This window comes from Triturus cristatus, chromosome 9 (assembly GCF_964204655.1).
Source record: "Triturus cristatus chromosome 9, aTriCri1.1, whole genome shotgun sequence".
Lineage (NCBI taxonomy): Eukaryota > Metazoa > Chordata > Amphibia > Caudata > Salamandridae > Triturus > Triturus cristatus.
This window is the reverse complement of record NC_140592.1, coordinates 762,315,836-762,328,937: the sequence shown is the minus strand read 5'-3', so window position 1 is coordinate 762,328,937 and position 13,102 is coordinate 762,315,836. Positions and strand designations below refer to the sequence as shown.

The window sequence follows — 13,102 nt, the reverse complement described above, 5'->3', positions numbered from 1 at the left end:
GTTCCATTTATGGCACTTACATAAAGACACTTTTTATATAACTTGAAGACTCCATCGCTTTATCCCACACAGAGCCTTTCTTAAACACACCTGATTTCACCATTTGTCTTCTGTGGCATTGCAACATTCTGCATTATATTCTTCACGATTATTTATTCCTGCTTGCTAAAACACTCCATTCGAGTCTTCAGACCGGCAGGGGTGAGTAGTTTGCTTCCCACTCCCGCTATAGTCTAAACCCATACTAACACCACTTGCACAGCTATGCTACAGCGGCCAGTATCCTACAGCGCACAGAGCACATCAGTTTACAGCAATCAGCTCACGGTTTCATCCCCGAGTGTACCGGCACCTCACCTCAGCACCATCTCACTCTTGGCAAAAGAGCACTTTTACACTGGTAGGGGTGAATACATCGCTTCACACTCCCTGTATAGCACACCCTAACCACCCCACAAACCTCACAGCGCTCCTACCCTCCTCTTTCCTACTCTTTTCGCCCTTTTTTCCCCTTCAACGGAATCACAAAATGGCGGCCAACACTTCCTAGTTGCAACCGCTAGCAGCGCTCACAACCAATAAGCAGCAAGCTCGTGCTTGTAACGCCTCAGCCAATCAGATGGCAGAATTCCCAACTATCGATATCTGCCAATTTCAATATTTCTCAAATACTACTGAACAGATTTACACCAAACAAAAGCGTGCGTTCTAGACCAAGACCCTTCTCCCTGCCAAATTTGGGGCAATTCCGTTCACCCGTTCGACCTGTAGCCTTGTCTAAAGTTTCCTATGGAAATTAACATGGAGAAAACACGTTTTGGGAGCCCCTTTTTTCTCGCCCCCCCCCCCCCTTGACAAATCACCTAGGAGCTGATATGAAGAATGAATTAGTTTGGAAAATTTCATGAAGATTCATCAAACAAGGCCAAAGTTATAAGCAAAACAAAAAATGCTCTTCCTATGGAAACTTGGTCCTAACTATAACTACCTAGGCGATATATATATATATTCCAACAGATATTTATAGAATTTTTCATTTTTGTAAAAGTTGTTTTGTAACAACCATATGAACAATATGTAGACTATCATTTTTGTAACATTTGTTGTCCGCATTACTATGGTGTTATCAAAAGAAGGTGGGACTGAAATTAATATGCAATAGAGTCATACAATACACATTTAAAGCAATTTAAAATCAATAGCCATGTACAATGTAGATTGGGACTGGGGCAGAATAGGGTCAAATGGGTATGGTTGCAGTACACTACCCAGACAGCCCTGGTCAAAATGGGCAATATGCTCTCCCCACAATATGCAGTCTGCAGAGGCACGAGGCAGAGATGCTCGTTATCTCCGCTATTCTTTGCCTTGGCCATTGAGCCCCTGGCAGAACTAGTTAGACAAGAACGCAGGGGCTCTGACGTAACCGTAGAGGGGTGCGAACATATATTCTCCCTCTATGCGGACGATATATTTTTATAACTACTGGACGGAGCACAGGGCATTATGGGCTCTCTGGAATGTCTGGGGAGTTTTGAGGCGGTTGAGGGGGGCTAATGGTGATCGGGCTCATGACGTGACCTTGTTTTTTTGCATCTGTAGTGAACACGCTGTCAGTCAGCCTTGGAGTCAAAAACATATAAAGAAGAAGTTGAACAAATCACAGTCTTAATCACTTCAAAAGGCTTTGCCCGTCCTACTTCACATTTAAATAGCATAAGTCTTTAAAGGCATTCTCATGTGGTGTCTCGTGCTAAAAAAACTTCGCCTTTTTCAAAAAAGAAACAGAGATCATTCTTATTCTTAGGAGATGTTGCATCGTGTATTGCCAGCACGTTTTTCCTTGAGATTAACACCCTTGCATGCAAATTTAATAAGCAAAGTATTCAACACTAGTTACTGCAAATTTACACTTCAGCAATTCCAGTGTGGGACACCACATATATAGACTCTTCAATTCTCAACTCCTTGCAATAAATCATGAGCTAAACTCTGGAATGCCGCTGCCTTCTCTCCAACAACCAGCACCTATTGTTTGCTATTTGGGCCCAAAATTATGTAAAAATTCGTTTGCTCCCACAAAACAAAACAAAAACAGAGGGACCACTTTTGACTACATATAATGTTCCTTCCATCATCCTATTTTTAAACCTGAAAGTAAGAGTGCAGTAAACTATCAAATTGATAAGTTCACCATATAAAGCAACTAGATTCACATCTGCTGACGATAGGTAAGCACCAAGTTGTCCTTCATATGTTTTCATCCACACTGCCGCTGCAACTCGTGTGAGGTCGTTTTGATTCAGTTACAGCTTGCAATCTAGCACCACCACTCGTCATGAAACTTTTACTTTATTCCTGAAACCTAACTTTTCACGTTCAGCACAAAATGTTCATATTCACTGCTGTCACCACCTAGTTCATGGCTTGCTTTACCCGCAATATCTGTGTAGCGGTCATTCTTTCCCTACAGAACCTGGCAAAAGGAACTATAGGTCTGCAAACATTGCACCTCTGCATTGCAACAGGACAAGACTTATCTGAGGTTAAATCTCTGTCTCAGACACACCAACAGCATTTAATATCATCTGACTTTAATTTATTTTTCCAATTATTCTTTTCAGTCTCATGATCACATTTATTACTCTTCTGCAGTTACTTAATTTATTCGGTCACTTGCAGTTTATTGGGCTTACTGCTTTAGTGTGATAACCTGATAGCATTGCTTTCCATAGTAAAGCTATTTTATCGTTCGGTGAAACCTCACCATTCATTTAAAGCCCTCCTGTACATGGGAGTTATTTGCTATGCATTATAATGTGATCTATGCATTATAATTTGATCTCTTATGAGATCATCGTTTTAGATTTCCAAATGTACAAGTATATATTTTTTAAGCAGTTACAAAGTCATCAATGGTATCTTCTCTGTCCAGCTTTCTGTTGAAGAAAGTATATTTACTGACTGCCAGACACGGTTGGAGCAAAATATGCATCAATACTCGCAACAGAACTTCTAAACTCACTGCCTTCCCCAGCGCCTCTTTCACCTTTAGGCATTTGCCTGTATAAATATTTGCCATTCTGGTCTCAGTTAACATAACTCCATTGGCGTCCTTGTTTTCTGATGACATAACTTAGTCTTTAAATGTCTGTACATAGCTCATTAAGTATTCCTTCCACTTCTTCCATGGCTTGCATGGTTATACAGGAATGGAAAAAAAGCCTGCGGAAGTGTTAAAGTCTTAGGGCCATATGTATGAACACATTTTCCCATAGACACAGAATTGGGAAACCCCTTTGATACATATGCCCCTTATTTTGATGAATGGCGATATAGAAAAGAAATAGGAAAATACAAGGTTAGTCCTTTCTTTGCCATAAGAGCTTGCCCTGGGGCACTTCACAGCATGGTACTAAATTCAATTTGTGCTCTCTCAAGGGTTAGCAAATCTGATTAAAAATAACCAATGTCTAACATAAGTGACATAGCAATAATGTTGAAAACATCACTATTAGTCTAAATTAAATCCCTGGAGTCTGCAATTGCATTGTCATTATTAGTTTAAAAAAAAGGAGTGTGTAACTATGAGTTTATGATGTGTGTAATATGCATATTTATGAAATGTAAGGGTTTTATAATTTTTTAATTGTTGAGTTCATGATGTTTTAAAGACTGTGGGGTTAAATAGACGTTACTTGACTTGCACGTTTATTAGTAGCTCCCCTGCATAAAAAACGGAGATGTGAGATTTGCCTTGCAAACCTGCGAGGTTCAGCTGAAGCACAGTGAGGCACCGTGCATTGGTATGGCTCAACTATGTCCTGCCATTAATTGCACGAAAACGGCTCCAGCACAGTAACAAGTATTTCTACTTCTTATCATGCAAAAAAATAAAATGCGGAAGTGACTACCCAAGAATAGGACGCTGGCATTTAAAATACGGTGGATATCTTTTCTTAGAGTCTAAAGCCCTAATTAAATGCTGTATTTCACACCAATCCTACCTACTTAAATTACAGCTCAGTGATGAAAATAAAATAATTTCTTTCGAAGCTGACCCAATACTACAACCACAGTTAAGACGCTACTTTGTCTAAGTACATTTGGGAGTACTGCTGCCCAACTCACCCGCTCTGAGGCCTAACCTGGCTGGCGATGCAGGGGCGCCCGGACTCATTCGTGCAGCGTGATCCAACAAACACACCAGGTTCTTGTTTTACAGAAACAAAATTATATCTAGTGGACGTTATGTCTTCCGTTCAGGCATTCCCTGTCATTGAGCTGCGCCCAAACAAGGCTGCGAGACTCATGCGAAATGGTGAGCACCACCACCCGGCCTGTACATTGCGTCACGAAACACCGGCCTGTCGCTGCCTTAATGTGTCAATTTACGATTTTTCAGGGGCGTGACCAGGGTTGTTTTTTGTATGGTTTATGGAGAGTGGAGGTGTTTTTGCGCGTCCATCTGCCAGCAGTGAAGCTGATACTGTGAAGGAGTAGGGCGCTTGTGGAGGAGGAGATCTAGCTTTACCTGTCACGCGAACGCACATTTATAATTTTTTAAGAAATACCCATTAGACAGCTCTGAGTGTCCGCAGTCTTCCAGGAAGTGACAAGAACGAAGGGTAAACAGTAGGGAAGTACTGCTCTTTTGTTCCGGGTCAGCAGAGGCAGAGCCATATTAAAAATAACTGAAACGCCGTCAATGTAGGAGCAACACAGAAACCCAAAATTACAAAGGGGACAGTATGCTGTGTCTGTATCATCAGACAAGCTCATTAGTTTCCGACCTCGTATCCATGACAATTATAACTGCTGCTCTTCGGAAAATGATATCTTCACTTCCGTGTTGGACGCTATACCTTATATCACTTCCTGTCTTATCCAAAATGGCGACGCGCATGGAGCAAGTTGTGGATTCTGTTGTGGGTGCCTGGTAAAGCAGTTTTATCTTTCTGCAGAGGAGCGTACTGGTGATGCGGCTGGTTACTTCGCATTTAGGGGCATTGTGCTATGCCAATGCTTAAAAAATTCCAGCATCACCTTAGAAAAGTCACCCAAGGGACCAATTTCAGGTGTTAATGACCCCTCCTTGTTTGACTGGTCTTTGTCCTCTCCCATTCGCCTACTTGGCCCGGATGCCCGCAAAACAGCTGTTGCTGCCTCTGAGTCCTCCCCTGTTATTGGCCATCTTATGTCTTCCGGTGGTATCCTTGCCTTTTTTGCTCCTGCGACGCCCCCACCCTTGTGGTGTAGCAGTCTAGTTGTTCACGCACACTACGTGTGACGTGAACGGAAGTCCGGCGGCGGCCATGTTCGGCCATTGGCGTGCGGATTTCGGGGAGAACAAAGCACCGCTCCGGCGCTCCCGGCTGTATGAATAAATAAAAGATATTTGGGCACACTCACTAAGCGCAAGGGGTTTCTTTGAAGCACAGCACTTTCAACAGAAATGACCAACATTATAATGGCGACGAGGTGGTGAAGAGGCAACCTGCACCCCACCCAGAACCCACTTGAGAGGCCACGACACCAGGAGTGCCCATCAAAGGAGCAAGTCACCGGGAGCGCGGCAGAGCAGCGGTGAGTGCGCCACAGCATCGGGGTCACGCCACACCTGCGCAGGCTTGGGACATCTCTGTCCAACTCGCCAGGAGCCAGCAACCTTGCAGGCAGAGGTCCCCGGCCGACGTTTCCGCACCGCCCACAGGGAAGTGAGGGCTCGTCGGCCATTCAACCCCGGCAGGGGCGTCCTGTACCCTGGCGCAGCTAAGCGACAGCCACGCGGAGAGTGGGGATTCCAGCCAGGAGGACGACGTGCGTCCAAGGGACGCCCAGGTTGCAGCACTCCCAGACAGCCCTACCAATACGAGGAGACGGGCCACTAACGGGTAGAATATGTGTGCTCAGACATTCTCGTTGACGAACCCGGTGCCATTCTTGGCAAAAGGGGGAGAACCCGAAATGCCGTGGGAGGACTGGAAACAGTACTTCCTGAATTACCTCTCGGTGCTAGAAGAGGAGGGAGAAGCAGAGTTCTCGAGCGCCCAGAGGAAGAAAATCCTCCTCCGTCATTTGGGCCCGGCGGGACAAAGAGTATACCAAAACCTGGTGAAAAAGGAAAGAGCAGCAACGGATGTAGACGTGTTCCAGCACACATTAGAAGACCTTGACGCCCACTATCGCCCGGTGGTATGCACAGCGATAGATAGGTATAACTTCTACCACAGGAAGCAAGAAAAAGGGGAATCGGTTGATGAATATGTGGCGGCGTTACAAAAATTAGCCATAACGTGCAAATTTGGAACCTTACAGGAAGAATTGATAAGAGATCAAATCGTCATGCACACGGTGAATTCCTCCATACAAGAGAAGCTGTGGATCAATGGCGATGCACCTTTGAAAGAAGTAGTGGCATTAGTAAAAAAGGCGGAGTTTACTAAGAGGTGCGCGGAAGCAGCCAAGCACGAGAGCAGTCAAGGGCAAGCAGTGTGCAAGGTAGCAGACAGGAAGACAAGTGACAATAAACAACCACCTGGACAACAAGGAGCACGGAACTACAAAAAGTACAGTACTAGAACCCCAAGACCACAAGGACAACGGAATTGGAGTAGGAATACCTGCTATAGATGCGGCAGCAACACTCATGCCGCCAATGACAAGGGTTGCCCCGCATTCGGTGCCAAATGCTCATACTGTGGACTATTAGGACACTACGAGAAAATGTGCAGGAGGAAGACCCCTAGAAGCGAAGTAAAGTATGTGGCACAAGATTGGCACAAGGAGAACGAAGAAGAGGAAGATGAAGATGGAATCCTGATAGTGGAAGAGCAGGTCCTAGGCATAGAATGTACCACCGACAAGAAGCCAAAATGTGAGATGACGATCGGAGGAGTACAAGTGACCATGGTAGCTGATTCGGGGTCACCCTACACGATTATCCAGAGAAAAATATGGGAGAAGGAGTTCGTAACAAGAACAAGTTATCATCTAAGGCCCACAGACATCCACCCAGTGACATTCACTGGAGAGCCTATCCCCATGGTGGGATTTTGCCCTTTGTCGTTCGAGTTCAAAGGCAGAACGTGCAAAGGAAAATTATATGTGGCTGAAAAGGGACCGTCGGTACTAGGCTGGAAAGATCAAGGAGCCCTGGGAATTAAGTTAAACCCTGGAGGACACACGCAAGTCCTTATGACAGAAGAGGGACCAGAATATGCAGCACAACGATGGAAGGAAGAGTTTCCGGAAGTCTTCAGAGACTCCATAGGACGCATGGCAAAGTTCACGCATAGAATTCCTCTGAGAGAGGGGGCACAACCGGTGTCCCACAAAGCACGTAACATCCCATTCCGGACCAGGACAGCGGTACAGGAAGAGTTGCAGAGACTAGAAGATAATGGAGTGATAGAGGCAATCGACAATGCGGAATGGCTGGCGCCCTTGGTGGTAGCGTAGAAACCAAATGGGAAGGTGAGGTTGTGTGTTGACCTAAGAGAACTTAACAAAAACATTGTGGTGGACAAGTTCCCTTTTCCCAGGATCAACGAAATGCTAGCCAAAACCCAGGGAGCAAAATGGTTCTCCACCATTGACCTGACATCAGCTTACCACCAGATTGCCTTGCATCGATCCTGCAACCACCTTACATCATTCATCACACCATTCGGATGCTACAAATTCTTAAGGATGCCCTTCGGATTAGCCTCCGCGGCTGCTGTCTTTCAAAAACTGATGCACAGGTTGTTCCACAAGAAGGAAGGCATCCAAGATTTTCAGGATGACATATTGGTGATGGGGACATCCAGAGCGGACCACAACATGAAGTTAAAAGAGGTACTAACCATATTGATGCAAAACGGATCACTGCCCAATGGGACAAATGCAAGTTTGGAGTGAACAAAGTCACGTATTTGGGGCACGAGATAAGTCAACATGGCATCGAACCGAAGGCATCCAATGTCACAGCGATCAGGGATGCTCCTACACCCAAGAACAGGGAAGACATCAGGACTTTCCTGGGGATGGCAGAGTTTTATAGTAAATTCGTTCCACACTTTGCATCGAAGACCCATAACATACGATTACTACTGAAAGACAAATCTACATTCCAATGGACGGAAAGGGAACAACAAGAGTTCGAGGACATGAAACGCAACATCAGTGAGGCAGTGCCTATACACGGGTTCAACCCAGAGGCGCAGACCATACTAACCACTGACGCTAGCGATCGAGGATTAGGGGCAGTGCTCACGCAACAATCTACAGAAGGAGTAATCACCATGATCAGCTTCGCTTCCAGAGCATTGGCCCCCAATGAACAAAAATTTAGTGTTATCGAGAAGGAGATGCTAGCGGCAGTGTGGGCATGGAGAGATTCCGGCAGTTCTGTGGGGAGGAAAGTTCCTTCTGCGCACAGACCACAAACCCTTGGTGAAAGTCCTCACATCAAGTGGGCACGGGCATGCTACTCCACGGATTGCCAAAATGACACTGAGACTACTAGATTATGTGTATGACGTGGAGTACCTACCAGGACACAAGAACAAGGTAGCGGATTTTTTGAGTAGGGCTGCATCCAAAGAATGTGCGAAGGACCAAGAAGAAGGAGGATGGAAGGAGTACGCAGTTGCTCTCACAGGGGACCCAGAAAAGGCCATAAGCGCCCAGGAATGGGAAAACTAATACGACAAGGATGTGAAACTAAGTGCAGTAAAAGCATATGTGACAAACGGATGGCCGGACAAGAGATTGTTGGAGGAAGACTTGAAACAAAATTGGGAAATCCGAGAAGAACTGTCAATAGGGGACAAACCCTGGTTCTTGTTAAGGGGCACCAAAGTCATCCCTCCTTACTCCCTGAGAAATCACATTGTATCCATCACACACGAAGGACACTTGGGGATCGTGAAAACAAAATGGAGAGCAAAAGAAGACTACTGGTGGCCTGGGATGGACGTGATGATAGACAGATATGTAAGGGCGTGCGAACAGTGCAGCAATGTGGACAAGACTCAGAAATTATTACGCCCGCCCCTAGGAAGATACGACTGTCCGGAAAACCCATGGGAAGAGATTTCCATAGACATCCTGGGACCCATACAAGACACACAAGGCACTCAGAAATATATCACGGTGGTCATAGATCGATACTCCAAGTGGCCGGCGATCGACGTGGCTGAAAACACAGAAACCGAGACAGTACTGGCCTTCTTAACAGACATCTTTATAAGCGAAGGGATCCCCAAAGGGATTTTGAGTGACAATGGCCCGCAATTTACATCAAGTAAATGGGAAACCTTCATGGAAAGGAATGGCATTGCGGTGCGACATACACCAATATACCACCCGGCAGGTAATGGATTAGCGGAGAGATTTAACCGGGGGATCATGGGATCTGTCCAGGCGGCGATCAGCCAAGGCAAGAACTGGGAGAAAGAACTGAAACGACTGATGTGAGCATATCGGATAACACCTACCACCACAGGGTACAGTCCATTCAGAATCCCGAGAGGAAGAGAACCATTCACGAAGGATAATGTGGCATGGAAACGTCTCACGGTGCAAAGCCACTGGTCTCCAGCAGTGGTGCGCAGAAACTTAGAGAGAGCCCAGACAGTGTACACAGACCACTACGATGCTAAACACAACACCAAAGAGGTCACACTAGAGAAGGGCGAATGGGTGAGAATCAAGCTGCCTACACAGAAGAAGAAAGGAGATAGTAAATTCACACCCCCTCTTCAAGTGATGGAACCATATTCCAGGTCAGCGCTCCTCAGCGACGGGAAAATATGGTCTCAAGATAGAATGGCAAGATATAATTCAGCAGGTTTGAGTAACACCATTGAAGAGACAGCTAACATCTTACCGAGGAAAGGAGGAAACCCGGAATGTCCCAAGGAGGAGGGGAGTAGTCCACCACCGAGAACATCGCAAAGGAAGAGAGAGGAGATGAGAGAACAGGCGTTCAGCTCCCAAGAGAGAATAGATCTGGAAAGTGGTATGGAAGCAGGAGGCATGGACGGTGGGGAAGCACCCAAGCTGGGACATAATAGTCGGACGCGGTGTGGCAGAAGAGTCAATCTGCCCAGGAGGTTTGGAGATTTCGTTATGGACAGCAAGTAAGACAGTACAGTTTCTTTGGGGTTGTTGTTAAAAGGGGGGAGATGTGGTGTAGCGGTCTAGTTGTTCACGCACACTACGTGTGACGTGAACGGAAGTCCGGCGGCGGCCATGTTCGGCCATTGGCGCGCGGATTTCGGGGAGAACAAAGCACCGCTCCGGCGCTCCCGGCTGTATGAATAAATAAAAGATATTTGGGCACACTCACTAAGCGCAAGGGGTTTCTTTGAAGCACAGCACTTACAACAGAAATGACCAACATTATAACCCTTCCCCCTCGCCTTTATTTTATTTAATGCAATTTTATGTAGCGCGAACATTACCCGAAGGTGTCAGAGCGCTTTACAAAAGAACCATTTGTGTTACATAAGAACTTTGAATTACATCTTTACCATACACCGCTTCTACCCCTGTGTCGAGGTGTAAGTATGGCCATTAGTTGTAAAAACTTCCCCTTGCAACTCTTCCATGTCCTTGCATTGTCCACCACCTTCGGGGGTGGGTGCTTGCATTTTAGCCATTGCCAGCTCCCACCCCTCCCAATTTTTAGGTCTCGCCTACGCATGGCGCATGCGCTGCATAGGAGGACCTTTATCTGTCGTTCTGCTCTTTTTCGAAGCACATACTTATGCTTGTGGCGGCATCCACCTTGCGGGAGCGCTCAGGGGCACGCCACAAGCACAAGTGTGTGCTTCCAAAAAGAGCAGACTGCGCGCGCACCATTCCCGGGCTCACCTCCTGCTCCCCCTCTCTCTCACGCCCGCTCCCAGGACAGTACTGGCGCAAGCACGAGTGTGCTTCAAAACAGCTGCTCTGGGCGGTGTCGGTTTGTTCTGTTTGTTTTTTCTGACCTCCAGAGCAGTCTCCTGTCAGGAGGAGGCGATGGCTCTTTTTTAAAATTATTTTGCAATTGATTTTATTTTGTTTTAATGGTATGGTGCTGTAAATAGCTTTTTCCTATTCTGCAATTCTATGCCCAGCCCACTCTGTTCCCTGCTCCGTCTATCATTCGAACCATTTACTGCTCTGTGCCCCGGGGTAATCCTCAGCCCGAGCTCTCCAATATAGCCTTTTAGTCTAGTCTTGGGACTGACACGTAATGGCTTAACTGCCCGACAGGCTTTCACCACTTCATAGGAGCACCCGGCCGAGGCAGAGGGTCGGCCTGCCCTGAAGCACCCTTCCTCTGAGAGGACTCCGACTCGGTCTTGGATTTGTTGTAACCCCCGCTAAGCGTTTCTCCCGCATGGTGCCACTAGATCCTGCTCGTGAACGTGCTTTTCTTTAGGATATGCCCATGCAATTATGAGATGAACTTATCTTTTCCAGCGGTCGACACCCATTCGTACGCCACACCGGACTAGTTGATACTACCGCTTTTCACATTCCACGCATTAACATTGACTGATTGCAAGCATTACTTAGTAGAATTTTGTTGCACTACTTACAGTGAGCCTATTCGCTACATAATGGCACATTCTTGATGCTCATTTGGCTTTTCCTCCTTCACGGTGGCCCATATTTACATGCATTGAGCTTGATATGGTGATTTTTAATTCTTCCTTCTTTAAGGCCCATAATTAACGCATATTGATTTCACTTCCTCAATCATTAGTGGACCTACTTATTGTGAAGCGATTTCTACATGCAGTGATTCTCACATGGCGCTTCTTTACTTGTAGAATCCACTATCCCTTGGTGGATCCTCCGAGCAACTACCTGGGTGGCTCACCCCGGGCACCCTTACATTTTTGCATACTTCCTACCTCTGAGTGAGACCCTACACCATTTTCTGGACCCGTACACACACATGCTTACAGAGTATGCACAGGTAGCTAACTGCCAGTCTGTTTTTAGGTCTCAACTACGCAGCGCGCATGCGCTGCATAGGAGGGAACCTCTTGTAATCGGTTCGGTTTTTAGGCCAAAAAAGTGCACGCATTGCATTGCTTTCAATGGCAACGCATGCAAGTTTGGCGATTCCCTTGCGGGAGCGAGCTTTGAAACCATCTGTTTGTAATTAATTGGCAACCAGATGGTGCCCATGCTCGCTCCCGCAAGGGAAACGCTGTGTGCGCTCTGGGCCGTTCGCCCACCCCCACCCCTCCCACTTGGTTTATTGCCTCCTGTCATACACCCATCCTCATCTTAACCTGCCTTCCTTCTCCCACGCTTTCCTTCCCCCTTCTTTCCGTCTCTCCTGCTCTTTCCCCTAGCTGCCTCTTCTCTTCTCTCCCACTCCTTTACTGAGCGTTTTTCTCTTTTCCTTTACTTTTGCTTCCCTTTTCTTTTTCGCTGCCTCTCTCCCGTTTCCTTTCTTGTTCTGTTTTCCCCTATTTAGTTTCTTCTCCTTTCTCTCGTGTTACCTTCTTTTCCCTCTCTCTACTTTCTCTCTTCCTCCACCCTCTCTCTCTTCCTCCACCCTCTCTCTCTACCCCCTCTCTCTCTCTCTCCCTCCACTATCTCTCTACCTCCACCCTTTCTCTCTCTACTTCTACCTCTCTACCTCTCTCTCTCTACCTCTCCCTACCTCTCTACCTCTTTCTTTCTACCTCTCTCTCTACCCTCTCTCTCTTCCTCCACCCTCTCTCTCCACCCTTTCTCTCTCTCTTTCTCTACCTCTCTTCCTCTATCTCTCTACCTCTCTCTACCTCTCTCTTTCTACCTCTCTCTCTCTACCGCTCTTTCTCCACCTCTCTCTCTACACCTCTCTCTCTACACACCTCTCTCTCTACACACCTCTCTCTCTCTACACACCTCTAAGTGGCAGCCGGAGCCTGATAGCACTGCTTGTCCTTTAAAAAAAAAAAAAAGCATTGGCACAGCCAATAGGTCTCGCCTTTGCGACCTTGTAAGTGTTTAGTTATCCAGTACAATATCCTTGGTGCAACAACATCAAGTGTCGCATGGCTAAACACTTATAAGGTCCCAAAGGCGAGACCTATTGGCTATGCCAATGCTTGTTTGCTGTTGA

The 13,102-nt window shown here is 46.4% G+C and overlaps 1 protein-coding gene across 2 annotated transcripts in view; it reads right to left on the bottom strand.

Moving 5' to 3' along the window:
* The window catches only part of LOC146798800 (uncharacterized), a 209,232-nt gene extending 204,602 nt beyond the window's left edge, over positions 1-4,630 (bottom strand). The window contains exon 1 of one of the 2 annotated variants that reach the window (XM_085626100.1): positions 4,575-4,630. The gene's annotated coding sequence lies outside the window, so the exon portion shown is untranslated. Of the gene's footprint in view, positions 1-4,131; positions 4,365-4,574 lie in introns of those variants that run through there. The other variant, XM_085626099.1, reaches the window with a different exon arrangement.
* Positions 4,631-13,102: the final 8,472 nt, after the last annotated feature.